The 13,819-nt window shown below is 37.1% G+C and overlaps 1 protein-coding gene across 2 annotated transcripts in view; it reads right to left on the bottom strand.

Annotated features, from left to right (window-relative positions):
• DPP10 (dipeptidyl peptidase like 10) overlaps positions 1-13,819 on the bottom strand; it is a 793,501-nt gene that overhangs the window by 586,135 nt on the left and 193,547 nt on the right. The gene's annotated exons all lie outside the window — the stretch shown is intronic.

The following is a 13,819-nucleotide window of genomic DNA, read 5'->3' as shown; positions in this document are numbered from 1 at the left end:
CTTCGCATGAGGTGGCCAAAGTACTGGAGTTTCAGTTTTAGCATCATTCCTTCCAAAGAAATCCCAGGGCTGATCTCCTTCAGAATGGACTGGTTGGATCTCCTTGCAGTCCAAGGGACTCGCAAGAGTCTTCTCCAACACCACAGTTCAAAAGCATCAATTCTTCGGTGCTCAGCCTTCTTCACAGTCCAACACTCACATCCATACATGACCACAGGAAAAACCATAGCCTTGACTAGACAAACCTTTGTTGGCAAAGTAATGTCTCTGCTTTTGAACATGCTATCTAGGTTGGTCATAACTTTCCTTCCAAGGAGTAAGCGTCTTTTAATTTCATGGCTGCAGTCACCATCTGTAGTGATTTTGGAGCCCAGAAAAATAAAGTCTGACACTGTTTCCACTGTTTCCCCATCTATTTCCCATGAAGTGATGGGACTGGATGCCATGATCTTCATTTTATGAATGTTGAGCTTTAAGCCAACTTTTTCACTTTCCTCTTTCACTTTCATCAAGAAGCTTTTGAGTTCCTCTTCACTTTCTGCCATAAGGGTGGTGTCATCTGCATATCTGAGGTTCTTGATATTTCTCCCGGCAATCTTGATTCCAGCTTGTGCTTCTTCCAGTCCAGTGTTTCTCATGATGTACTCTGCATATAAGTTAAATAAACAGGGTGAGAGTATACAGCCTTGACGAACTCTTTTCCTATTTGGAACCAGTCTGTTGTTCCATGTCCAGTTCTAACTGTTGCTTCCTGACCTGCATACAAATTTCTCAAGAGGCAGATCAGGTGGTCTGGTATTCCCATCTCTTGAAGAAATTTCCACAGTTTATTGTGATCCACACAGTCAAAGGCTTTGGCATAGTCAATAAAGCAGAAATAGATGTTTTTATAGAACTCTCTTGCTTTTTCTATGATCCAGCAGATGTTGGCAATTTGATCTCTGGTTCCTCTGCCTTTTCTAAAACCAGCTTGAACATCAGGAAGTTCACGGTTCACATATTGCTGAGGCTTGGCTTGGAGAATTTTGAGCATTCCTTTACTAGCGTGTGAGATGAGTGCAATTGTGTGGTAGTTTGAGCATTCTTTGGCATTGCCTTTCTTTGGGACTGGAATGAAAACTGACCTTTTCCAGTCCTGTGGCCACTGCTGGGTTTTCCAAATTTGCTGGCATATTGAGTGCAGCACTTTCACAGCATCATCTTTCAGGATTTGGAATAGCTCAACTGGAATTCCATCACCTCCACTAGCTTTGTTCGTAGTGATGCTTTCTAAGACCCACTTGACTTCACATTCCAGGATGTCTGGCTCTAGGTCAGTGATCACACCATCGTGATTATCTGGGTTGTGAAGATCTTTTTTGTACAGTTCTTCTGTGTATTCTTGCCATCTCTTCTTACTATCTTCTGCTTCTGTTAGGTCCATACCATTTCTGTCCTTTATCTAGCTCATCTTTGCATGAAATGTTCCTTTGGTATCTCTGATTTTCTTGAAGAGAACCCTAGTCTTTCCCATTCTGTTGTTTTCCTCTATTTGTTTGCATTGATCGCTGAAGAAGACTTTCTTACCTCTTCTTGCTCTTCTTTGGAACTCTGCATTCAGATGTTTATATCTTTCCTTTTCTCCTTTGCTTTTAGCTTCTCTTCTTTTCACAGCTATTTTTAAGGCCTCCCCAGACAGCCATTTTGCTTTTTTGCATTTCTTTTCTATGGGAATGGTCTTGATCCTTGTCTCCTGTACAATGTCACAAACCTCATTCCATAGTTCATCAGGCACTCTATCTATCAGATCTAGGCCCTTAAATCTATTTCTCACTTCCACTGTATAATCATAAGGGATTTGATTTAGGTCATACCTGAATGGTCTAGTGGTTTTCCCTACTTTCTTCAATTTAAGTCTGAATTTGGCAATAAGGAGTTCATGGTCTGAGCCACAGTCAGCTCCTGGTCTTGTTTTTGCTGACTGTATAGAGCTTCTCCATCTTTGGCTGCAAAGAATATAATCAATCTGATTTTGGTGTTGACCATCTGGTGATGTCCATGTATAGAGTCTTCTCTTGTGTTGTTGGAAGAGGGTGTTTGTTATGACCAGTGCATTTTCTTGGCAAAACTCTATTAGTCTTTGCCCTGCTTCATTCCATATTCCAAGGCCAAATTTGCCTGTTACTCCAGGAGTTTTCTTGACTTCCTACTTTTGCATTCCAGTCCCCTATAATGAAAAGGACAACTTTTTTGGGTGTTAGTTCTAAAAGGCCTCGTAGGCCTTCATAGAACCGTTCAACTTCAGCTTCTTCAGTGTTACTGGTTGGGGCATAGACTTGGATTACTGTGATATTGAATGAATCTACAATTATGTGAAAAAGCTATTTAAAAAATTCCTCAGGCTCTAACTACATATCTTCATGAGGCCAGAAGTCCTTCATATACTTCAATTAAAGCAACTTATTGCAAAAGAATTGACAAAAGATACATAGGAGAATCCTACAGAATTCTATTGAGCCAGATGTGAAATATTTGCAAACACATAAAATAATGACATTCTTCTCACCAAAGTTTGAAAATATATTTTTCATTACATATTATGTATATTTACATGTAATAGCCTTATTTTACCATTTTAAATAAATTAAAAGATATTTCATAAAAATTCTGAGAAATTATTTTTTAATTTCTAATTCAGATAATATATATAGGTATAATTCAAATGCCTAAAATAATTTTTGTGTTTTCTAGGATGTGTTGAGAGCTTAGTACACTAAGCTCTCCTATGTGTAATTTTTTGTGTATTTTATTAAGTTTATTTTATCCTCATTTCAAAATGCTAAGGTTATGAATCAATGAAGACCTGACTAATTAGAAAATCACTGCAGATGGTAACTGCAGCCATGAAATTAAAAGATACTTGCTCCTTGAAAGAAAAGCTATGGCGAACCTAGACAGCATACTAAAAAGCAGAGACATTACTTTGCCAACAAAGATCCATACAGTCAAAGCTATGGCTTTTCCACTAGTCATGTATGGATATAAGAGTTGCACCATAAAGAAGGCTGAGCACTGAAGAACTGATGTTTTTTAAGTTTGGTGTTGGAGAAGACTCTTGAGAGCCCCTTGGACAGCAAGGAGATGAAACCAGTCAATCCTAAAGGACATCAATCCTGAATATTCATTGGAAGAACTGATGCTGAAGCTGAAGCTCCAATATTTTGGCCACATGATGTGAAGACCTGACTCAGAAAAGTCCCTGATACTGGAAAAGATTGAAGGAAGGAGGAGAAGGGGACAACAGAGGACGAGATGGTTGTATGGCATCACTGACTCAATGGACATGAGTCTGAGCAAGCTCCAGGAGATGGTGAAGGACAGGGAAGCCTAGTGTGCTGCAGTCCATGGGGTCACAAAGAGTCACACTTGACTAAGTGACTAAACAACAACAAGATTATAGTATTATCCTAGGTCTCCACAGATACAGAGCTTCTTGATTTGGTAACAGCATCAGATTTAATTATTATACTATATTATTATTTATTATGTTCAGCATCAAGAACTTCCCTGAACTATTTCTCTGATATTCTCTAATTTTTAATACAAGAGTGAATAAGTGCATTATTTGTCACTACTCAATATTTAGTGACTCAATATTGAGTCACTACTCAATATTTACAAAACTAAATATTGTATTGGTAGTATACTGATAGTGTAAACTATTTGTACTGATAGTGTAGACTATTATGCATCATAAAATAAGTGGAGGAAACTGTACAAATAGTAAAGATATAAAACCTATGCTTGATGGTTTCAAATGTAACAAGGAATTTAGGTTGATCAAAAATGACAGAGGCCAGTTGCATATAAGTTGTATCAGTAAAATACGTTATTAGAGTGATGAATGCACATAAAGTAGGCTGCTCAAAAACACAATTTCCCCACCGTAACATAAAACAAAAACAAAAACAAAAACAACAACAAAAAAAACTAAGCAAAACTGTCAGAATAAACTTTGTCAAAAGTCTAGAAAACAGTCAAATATTTACAAAAGTAAAGGAAACACTAAATCAAGAAAAGGGCAACTCAAAAATAACAGGAAAGTTTGTGGCATTTTTATTGGCCATTACCCCCATCCCCTCCTGGTCTTGGTGGCAATCTTTGAGTCAGGTGCCTGCATTTGAAGTATGGTTCTGATTCTAGAAGGAGAAAAGTAGTTCTTATTCCCAAAGAACTGTGCTTGCCTGCTCTAAACTGTCTTAACTAATAGAAGCACTCATTTTTGTTACATCTGGTTCAGAACATTCAGGGCAGCAAAGTGAATATTCCTCAAAAATGTCTTTAAGCAAATGAACAGGCTATAGCTACATGGGGAAAAAGAAACAGTTAAGATATAACACAGACAACCAAAAGCTGGGAGGGAAAGTTGGAAAATTACTTTTTCTGGAAAATTATGAATTCAAAACGCCTGCATATATTGGAGCATTTGGAAAGCCATATGCATGCTCTAAAAAGATCTGAAAAGACCCCGAGTTTTCATCTCTGGCTAAACTCTAGGCTCAGTACAAGCATGAAGTGAAGGCTAAAGTAGAAATGCAGATGATCTGAAAGAGTATCCGAGCACAGGACTAATTTGAAAAGAATGAGAGTGGATTTTGTTCCCTCTTTTAAAAAAAATCTTTTTTTTTCTTTCTTTTTCCCCCTGCCTGCCCCAACTTCTTGATTCCTAACATTCAGTGAAATATTCGAAAAACACTAACTGTATGTAAACTAAAGGAATAGAGACTTCAGAGACTACTCATTACAATGAGTACTGACTTCCCCAATTCGATACATCAATATCAGTAAAATAATCAGTATATCAGCATCATCAATCCCTTGATCTATTAATCTATATATACCACATCCAACTACACCAGGATACATTCTTTTCAAATACATGGAACATTCTTCAGGATAGACCATATGTTTGGTCACCAAACAAGCTTAAACAAACTTAAAAATATTGTAATTACTCAAAATATGTTATCTAAATGAGATAGAGTAAAAGTAAAACTCAATAGCATAAAGAAAACTGGAAAAATCACTTGTAAGAGGATATTAAACAAGACACTTTTAACAAGCAATATTTCAGAGAAGAAATCACAAGGGAAATTAGGAAATACTTTGAGACAATGAAAATGAAAATACATTTCAAAACAGTGAAGTATTACTAAAAGAGATAAACAACTCCATTAAAAAAGAAAGATCTCAAATCAATAACCTAATTTTGCATGTAAAGAAGTAGATAAAGAAGAGCAAATTAACTGGAGTCTAGTAGAAGACAGTAATAAAATATTAGAGTGATTATAAATGAAATTAGAGAATAGAAAATCAATAAAAAGAATCAATAAAAGCAAAAGTTTGTTCTTTGAAAAGAACACAATTGATTAAACTCTACTTAGGTTGACTAAGATATAAAAGAAAGAAGATGCAAGTAATAAGTCACTTATTAAACTTGGAACATTACTAAAATCTTATAGAATTTAAAAGGATCATGAGAGAGTACTTTGAACAATTGTGTGCTAACAAATTAAATAACTTATATAAAATAGACACATTTCTAAAAACACCCAAACTACCAAATTGACTCAAGAAGAAATAAAAAACCTGAACAGATCAATTACTAATAAAAAGACTGAATTCATAGCCAAAAACAACCCAGCATGAAAAATCCAGGAACAGATGGCTTTACTTGTAAATTCTACCAAATATTTAAGAAAGAATTAGCTCCAATTATTCTCAAACTCATCCAAAAGATAAAAGAGGAAGGAAAACTTAATAACTCATACTGTAAGGTTAGAAATATCCTGATTCTAAGCCAAAAAAAAAAAAAAAAAAACCACTTGAAAAAAATATTAACATTCCTTAAGAAAATAGATGCAAAAAACCTTCAATGAAATACTAGTATCAGATGGCAGAATTGTTTTTTTAATTGCCAACCATACTCTTTAGCATATCAAGAGGATTATGAATTATAAACAAAGAGAATTATTTCAAAATGTAAGGTAACCTGATCAAAAAAAGGCAACCAATGTAATATTGCATTAATAGAAAAAAAGGAGGAAAATAGCATTCTCATCTCAATTGATGATAAAAAGTATTTGAGAAAATTCATTATTTTTTCTTTTAAAAATGTTTCAAAAACTGGGAATGGAAGGAAACTTCAACAGGAAATAAGGTCTTTATGAAAAACCGACAGCTAAAGTGGTAGTCAATGTTGAAAGCTTTCCCTCATGATCAGGAACAAGAAAATGATTGCCAATGTCACCACTGCTATTCAAAATTGTGCTGGAAATTCTAACCAGAATTCTAGCCTGGCAGGAAGAAGAAATAAAGGACAGCTAAATTGGAAATGAAGACACAAAATTATGTCTATTCATAAATGTCACAATATCTGTCACAAAAATGACACAAATATCTCTCCACTATATATATAGAAAACCCAAATAATATACAACAAACTTCTATAGTTAATGAGTAAATTTAGTGTTTACCAACACTCAAAATTCAGTTGTATATCTCTATGCCAGCAATAAGAAGTCAATTATACTTAAAATCACATGCAAAAAAATAAAATACATAGGAATAAATTTAACGAAGGATGTAAAGACTTTACATTTAAAACTATAAAACACTGATGAAAGAAGTTATAGCTATAAATAAATGAAAAGACAATTGTTTTTAATAATTGAAAGAATATTTCTAAGTTGGCAATATTATCCAAAGTGATCCACAGATTCAGTTCAATCAAAATCAGAATCGCAACTGCCTTTGTTGTTGTTGTAGAAATGGAAAAGACAATTCTCAGATTCATATGGAATTGTAAAAGGCTCCAAGTAGGGGGAAAAAATAAAAGAGAAACAAAGTTGGAGCACTCATATCTTCTAATTTCAAAAGTTATTATAACACTAAGTACTCAAAACCATGATATGATACTGGTTAAGGTTAGAAACAGACCAATTGATTAAAATTGCAAATCCTGAAATAAACCAATATAATCAACAAAGGTGAATGATAATCAACAAGGATGAAAAAAAATTCAGTGGGTAAACAAACAACAAATGTTTCTAGGTGAAATGTACATCCACATGTAAAAAATAAAATTGTATCCTACTCACACCATATACAAAAATTAACTCAATTTCAATCAATGCTCTAATTATAGACACGAAAACCAGAAACCTCCAAAAAAACAGGTAAATCTTTATGGCTCTGTATTAGTAATGGATTTTTAGATATGACACCAAAACTATGAGCAACAAAAGAAAAATAAAGTGAACTGCACAAAAATTAAGAAACTTTATGCATCAAGGACACTGTCACAAAAGTAAAGATAACCTATAGAAGAAAATATTTGCAAATTATATATCTAGCTAGATATTAATATCTAGAATCAGATCAGATCAGATCAGTCGCTCAATCGTGTCTGACTCTTTGTGACCCCATGAATTGCAGCACACCAGGCCTCCCTGTCCATCACCAACTCCCGGAGTTCACCCAGACTCACGTCCATTGAGTCAGTGATGCCATCCAACCATCTCATCCTCTGTCGTCCCCTTCTCCTCTTGCCCCTAATCCCTCCCAGCACCAGTCTTTTCCAATGAGTCAACTCTTCGTATGAAGTGGCCAAAGTACTGGAGTTTCAGCTTTAGCATCATTCCTTCCAAAGAAATCCCAGGGCTGATCTCCTTCAGAATGGACTGGTCGGATCTCCTTGCTACAACTCATCAACAAATCACACAAAGTGATGAAAACATGCTCAAAAGATTTGAATAGGCAGTTCTTCAAAGAAGATATACAAATGACCAATAAGTATATGAGAAGATGCTCAGCATCACTAATCATTCAGGAAATTCAAATTAAAACCAAATGAGATGCAACTTCAGAGCTCTCAGATGATGATCACATAATAAATGGAAAATAACAAGTGTTAGTGATTATGTGGAGAAACTAGAACATATGTATATTGTTGTTGGAAATGTAGATGGTTTGGTTGCTGTGGAAAATAATCTGGTAGTTTCTCAAAAAGTTAAATATGAATGAATTAACACATAATCTTACAACTGTATTCCTGGATGTATACCCATCATATTATTGAAATGAAAAAAAATTGAAATTAAAAAAAATCCATGTAAGCATATGGTCATAGCAGCTCTATTCCCAAGAGCCAAATGATGAAAACTTCCCAAATTTCTCTCAGTGGATGGATGAATGGATGTGACAGTGTGGATGGGCTTCTAAAATATCATGTTAAACGAAAGAACTCAAACTAAAATGGACATATATAGGTTGGTCCCATTTACATGAACTATTCAAAATAAGTAAACTGATAGAAACTGCTAGACCAGTGATCGTCAGGATCTGGACAATTGGAAAATGAAGAGTAACTTCTTAATGGGCACTGGGCTTTATTTTGGGTGATAATATATTTTGGAATAGACTTGGTGATTACATACATTGTCAATATACTAAATGCCATTAAACTGTTCACTTTAAAGTGGACAATATTATGGTATATGGAATAACTCATATGGAAAAGTAAAATCCTTACCCTTGTTTGTTAATACTGTATAATTGCTGATCAGTGCAGTTCAGTTTAGTACTCTGTCGTGACCGATTCTTTGCAACCGTATGGATTGCAGCATGCCAGGCCTCCTTAAAGGCTGATTTCCTTTAGGATGGACTGCTTGGATCTCCTTGCAGTCCAAGGATTCTCAAGAGTCTTCTCCAATGCCACAGTTCAAAAGCATCAATTCGCCAGTGTTCAGCTTTCTTTATACTCCAACTCTCACATTGATACATGATTACTGGAGAAACTATAGCCTTGACTAGACAGACCTTTGTTGGCAAAGTAACGCCTCTGTTTTTTAATATGTTGTCGCAGTTCAGTCGCTCAGTCATGTCTGACTCTTTGCCACTCCATGAATCACAGCACGCCAGGCATCCCTGTCCATCACCAACTCCCAGAGTTTACCCAAACTCATGTGCATCGAGTCAGTGATGCCATCCAACCATCTCATCCTCCGTTGTCCCCATCTCCTCCTGCCTTCAGTCTTTCCCAACATCAGGAGCTTTTCAAATGAGTCAGCTCTTCACATAAGATGGCCAAAATATTGGAGTTTCAGCTTCAACATCAGTCCTTCCAATGAACACCCAGGACTAATTTCCTTTAGAATGGACTGGTTGGATCTCCTTGCAGTCCAAGAGACTCTCAAGAGTCTTCTCCAACACCACAGTTCAAAAGCATCAATTCCTCGGCACTCAGCTTTCTTTATAGATCAACTCTCACATCCATACATGACTAACGGAAAAACCATAGCCTTGACTAGACGGACCTTTGTAGACAAAGTAATGTCTCTGCTTTTTAATATGCTGTCTAGGTTGGTGATAACTTTCTTTCCAAAGAGTAAGCATCTTTTAATTTCATGGATGCAATCACCATCTGCAGTGATTTTGGAGCCCCCAAAAATAAAGTCTTCCATTGTTTCCCCATCTATTTGCCATGAAGTGATGGGACCAGATGCCATGATCTTCGTTTTCTGAATGTTGAGCTTTAAGCCAACTTTTTCACTCTCCTCTTTCACTTTCATCAAGAGGCTTTTTAGTTCTGCTTCACTTTCTGCCATAAGGGTGGTGTCGTCTGCAAATCTGAGGTTATTGATATGTCTCTCAGCAATCTTCATTCTAGCTTGTGCTTCATTCAGCCCAGTATTTCTCATGATGTACACTCCATATAAGTTAAATAAGTAGGGTGACAATATACACCCTTGACGTACTCTTTTTCCTATTTGGAACCAATCTGTTGTTCCATGTCCAGTTCTAACTGTTGCTTCCTGACCTGCATATAGGTTTCTCAAGAGGCAGGTGAGATGGTCTGGTATTCCCATCTCTTTCAGAATTTTCCACAGTTTATTGTGATCCACAAAATCACAAAAAGGCTTTGGCATAGTCAATAAAGCAGAAATAGATGTTTTTCTGGAACTCTCTTGCTTTTTCCATGATACAGCAGATGTTGGCAATTTGATCTCTGGTTCCTCTGCCTTTTTTAAACCAGCTTGAATATCTGGAAGTTCATGGTACACGTATTGCTGAAGCCTGGCTTGGAGAATTTTGAGCATTATTTTACTAGTGTGTGAGATGAGTGCAATTTTGTGGTAGTTTGAGCATTCTTTGGCATTGCCTTTCTTTGGGATTGGAATGAAAACTGACCTTTTCCAGACCTGTGGCCACTGCTGAGTTTTCCAAATTTCCTGGCATATTGAGTGCAGCACTTTCACAGCATCATCTTTTAGGGTTTGAAATAGCTCAACTGGAATTCTATCACCTCCACTAGTTTTGTTCATAGTGATGCTTCCTAAGACCCACTGACTTCACATTCCAGGATATCTGGCTCTAGATGAATGATTACACCATCGTGATTATCTGGGTCATGAAGATTTTTTTTTGTACAGTTCTTCTGTGTATCCTTTCACCTCTTTTTAATATCTTCTGCTTCTGTTAGGTCCATACTATTTCTGTCCTTTATTGAGCCCATCTTTGCATGAAATGTTCCCTTGGTATCTCTAATTTTCTTGAAGAGATCTCTAGTCTTTCCTATTCTATTTTTTTCCCCTCTATTTCTTTGCATTGATCATTGAGGAAGGCTTCCTTATCTCTCCTTGGTATTCTTTGGAATTCTGCATTCAAATGGGTATATCTTTCCATTAGGATGGTTATAATTTTCCTTCCAAGGAGTAAGCATCTGATGCTATCCCAGAAAAAGCAAAGTAGGCTGTGAGTCTAGGATCAGAGATCTAAACTCCATGCCAAAGTAAAATTATTATGCTCACTTAAACAGGCCAGTTTTCCAGTTAAGTAAGGATGTTTCCCAAGTCTAGTTTCACTGATTCCACTTTTTCTAGAAAGATTTCTTAGCTGGAACTTAGATTCATTTGAGCAATCTTAGACCAGGAATAAGAGTGTGAAAAAATAAGCCAAAACAATGAGCAAACACTGAAATTTTTCCAGCCAAAACTTCATTTTCCAGAGCAAAAGCAGAGAGTATGATTATTTAGTTTAAAACACTAAAACATATTATTTAGTTTAAAACACTATTTAACTTAAGGGCTTTGGTTTGTTTGTTTGTTTTTAAACAGATACTGTATTTTCTCATACCCAATAAATGAACTCTGGAATGAAGTGGCTTCAGTTACACTTCAAAACCAAAGGACTGGATGCTGAAGTCCCTGGTAAATAACTGCATATTAAAATATCCCCTTTCACAAATACAAGGGGGAAATTTATGTTACTTTTTTTCCTGGAGGAGGGGCAACTGGATGCAACTCCTTCTCATAAGGAAACTGCTTCATAAGTACTATTTTGATCCCTCATTTTCAGAGATCAAGCTATTATACCCCTAAAGTAAATATTTCTATTAGAAGCAAGCAAATAAAAATACAACAACATAGTTAAAGTTATACAGTGACATGTAAATATTTTTTATACAATGCAGTTTAGGAAAGAATATGTTCACTTATATTTTATCATGACTATTTGAGATTTCAGAAAAAAATTTGATAGCTGAAAGAGAATATACATGTGTATTTTTTAATCAACCACTTGTTATTTCTCCCTACCTACTTTTGGTCCCACCTCCAGCTTAATTCTTTCTTTGCTTTGCATTCCCTTATAGAAATACACAGAATTAATTCACTTATTAAAAATAATAAAGGTTCAGAATAAAGCATAGTTCATTTCTCTATTTTTTTCTAATATGATCTTTGCCTATACAGTCCATAGATACAGTATAGACTTTAACTTTCATTTCAAGATTAAGACAAGTGCTAGAGCCAAAAAGGCCTGGAGTAGAGACCCAACTTCCCCACATTCTAATTGTGTGACAGCCAATTTACTCTAACTTGCAAGACTCAGTCAAATAATGTAGAATAAATAAATTAATAGTATCTATTTCATGTTAGTGGTATGAGCATAAATAATCAGTACATTAAAAGTGCTTAAGAAAACCCCTGGTTGGAGGCACGGTTCTAAGATGGCAGAGGAATAAGACGGGGAGACCACTTTCTGCCCCACAAATTCATCGAAAGATCCTTTGAACGCTGAGCAAATACCACAAAACAACTTCTGAACTCTGGCGGAGGACACTGGGCACCAAGAAAGACAGTCCATTGTCTTCAAAAGGAGGTAGGGCAAAATATAAAAGATAAAAAGAGAGACAAAAGAGTTGGAGACGGAGAGGGAGACGTCCCGGGGAGGGAGTCATAAAAGAGAAGTTTCCAAACACCAGGAAACCCTCTCACCAGCGGGTCTGTGGGGAGTTTTGGAATCTCAGAGGGCAACATAACCAGGAGGAAAAAAATAAATAAATAAAACCCACAGATTACGTGTCTAACAGCAACTCCCAGCAGCAAAGTAGCCTAGATGTTCACATTGGCCACCAGCAAGCGGGGGCTGAACAGGGAGACATGGGCTACATTGCTTAGGGTAAGGACTGAGCCTGAATGCCCTGAGGGCAATCTGAAGGCACTAACATGAGATAGCAACTCAAACTGTGAGATAGCCAGAGAGAGAGAGAAAAAAAAAGAGAGAGAGAGAGAACTTTCCCCTGAAAAGCTCTAACCTAAGGCACTGCTGGCCCGGTCACAGAAGGAAGGACTGAGCAAATACCAGAGGAGAGCTAGCCAGCTGCAGAATGGCCCATCCCCCGCCAGAGGCAGGGAGGCAGGCGGGCAACAGTCAGAGCCAGAAGGCGAGGGGCAAACTCGGCCCCAGAGACTGCATCCTCTAACAAACTTCATGCAGGCTCCCAGTTGCAAACCAAGTTTCCCTGGGATCCTGGACAGTTGACAGCTGCCAGGAGAGTCACAGCCATACATACGCTCTCCAGAGGAGATACACAGCACACTTGAGACGGCGCTCCTGCTGTGCACCCAGGAAACCAAACAGCTGGGATGAGGGAGGTGATAAGATACACTGCCCACCTGGGGAGTGTGCTCACCAAGTACCTGGTCGCCTGAGCTGCTCAGACCTGGAAAGGCACAAAATGCAGGCCTAACCGAGTCTGTGCCTTTGTGGAGTACCCAAGAACTGGAACCTCCACGGCTTAGACCTGGGAAGTGCATGCAACCCAGGGCCTGCCTTAGACAGTTCCCATGCAGAGCAACCTGGAGCCTGTGCAGTGTAGACCTAGAAAGCACACACGCTGTGAGCAAGGGCAAACCCTGTGTGGCCCAGACACTGCAAGCATTCCCTACACATGCCAGTGATATTTCTTTGTAGTGTTCCTCCCTCCGCGCAGCACAATTGAACAAGTGAGCCTAAATAAATGATCACCTTCACCCCCTTCTGTCAGGGCGGAAGTTAGATTCTGAAGAGACTTGTAAACAGAGGAAGCCAAAATAAACAAAGAAGAGGGAACCACTTTGGAAGTGATAGGAGCAACAGATTAAAACCTTGTAGTTAGCATTGGCTACATTGGAAGGGACCTATAAACCTTGAGAAGAAGTATAAGCTGGAACAAGGAACTATCTGAAACTGAACCGACCCTACACTGCCCTCAACAGCTCCAGAGAAATTCCTAGATATATTTTACTATTATCATTTTTTTAACTTCTTTATTATTCCTTTAATTTTCATTTTTAAAACCTACTACTACCTTGAAAAAAAGACCCTATTTTTCAAGCAAATTTCATATATATATATTTTTTATAACTTTTGCCATTTTGTTTCATTTTTTTTGATATTGTATTTCTGAGACTCTAACCTCTACTCTAGATTTTTAATCTTTGCTTTTTGGTATTTG

This window comes from Bubalus bubalis, chromosome 2 (assembly GCF_019923935.1).
Source record: "Bubalus bubalis isolate 160015118507 breed Murrah chromosome 2, NDDB_SH_1, whole genome shotgun sequence".
Lineage (NCBI taxonomy): Eukaryota > Metazoa > Chordata > Mammalia > Artiodactyla > Bovidae > Bubalus > Bubalus bubalis.
The sequence above is the reverse complement of the archived record's forward strand: the minus strand, read 5'-3'. Positions and strand labels throughout refer to the sequence as shown.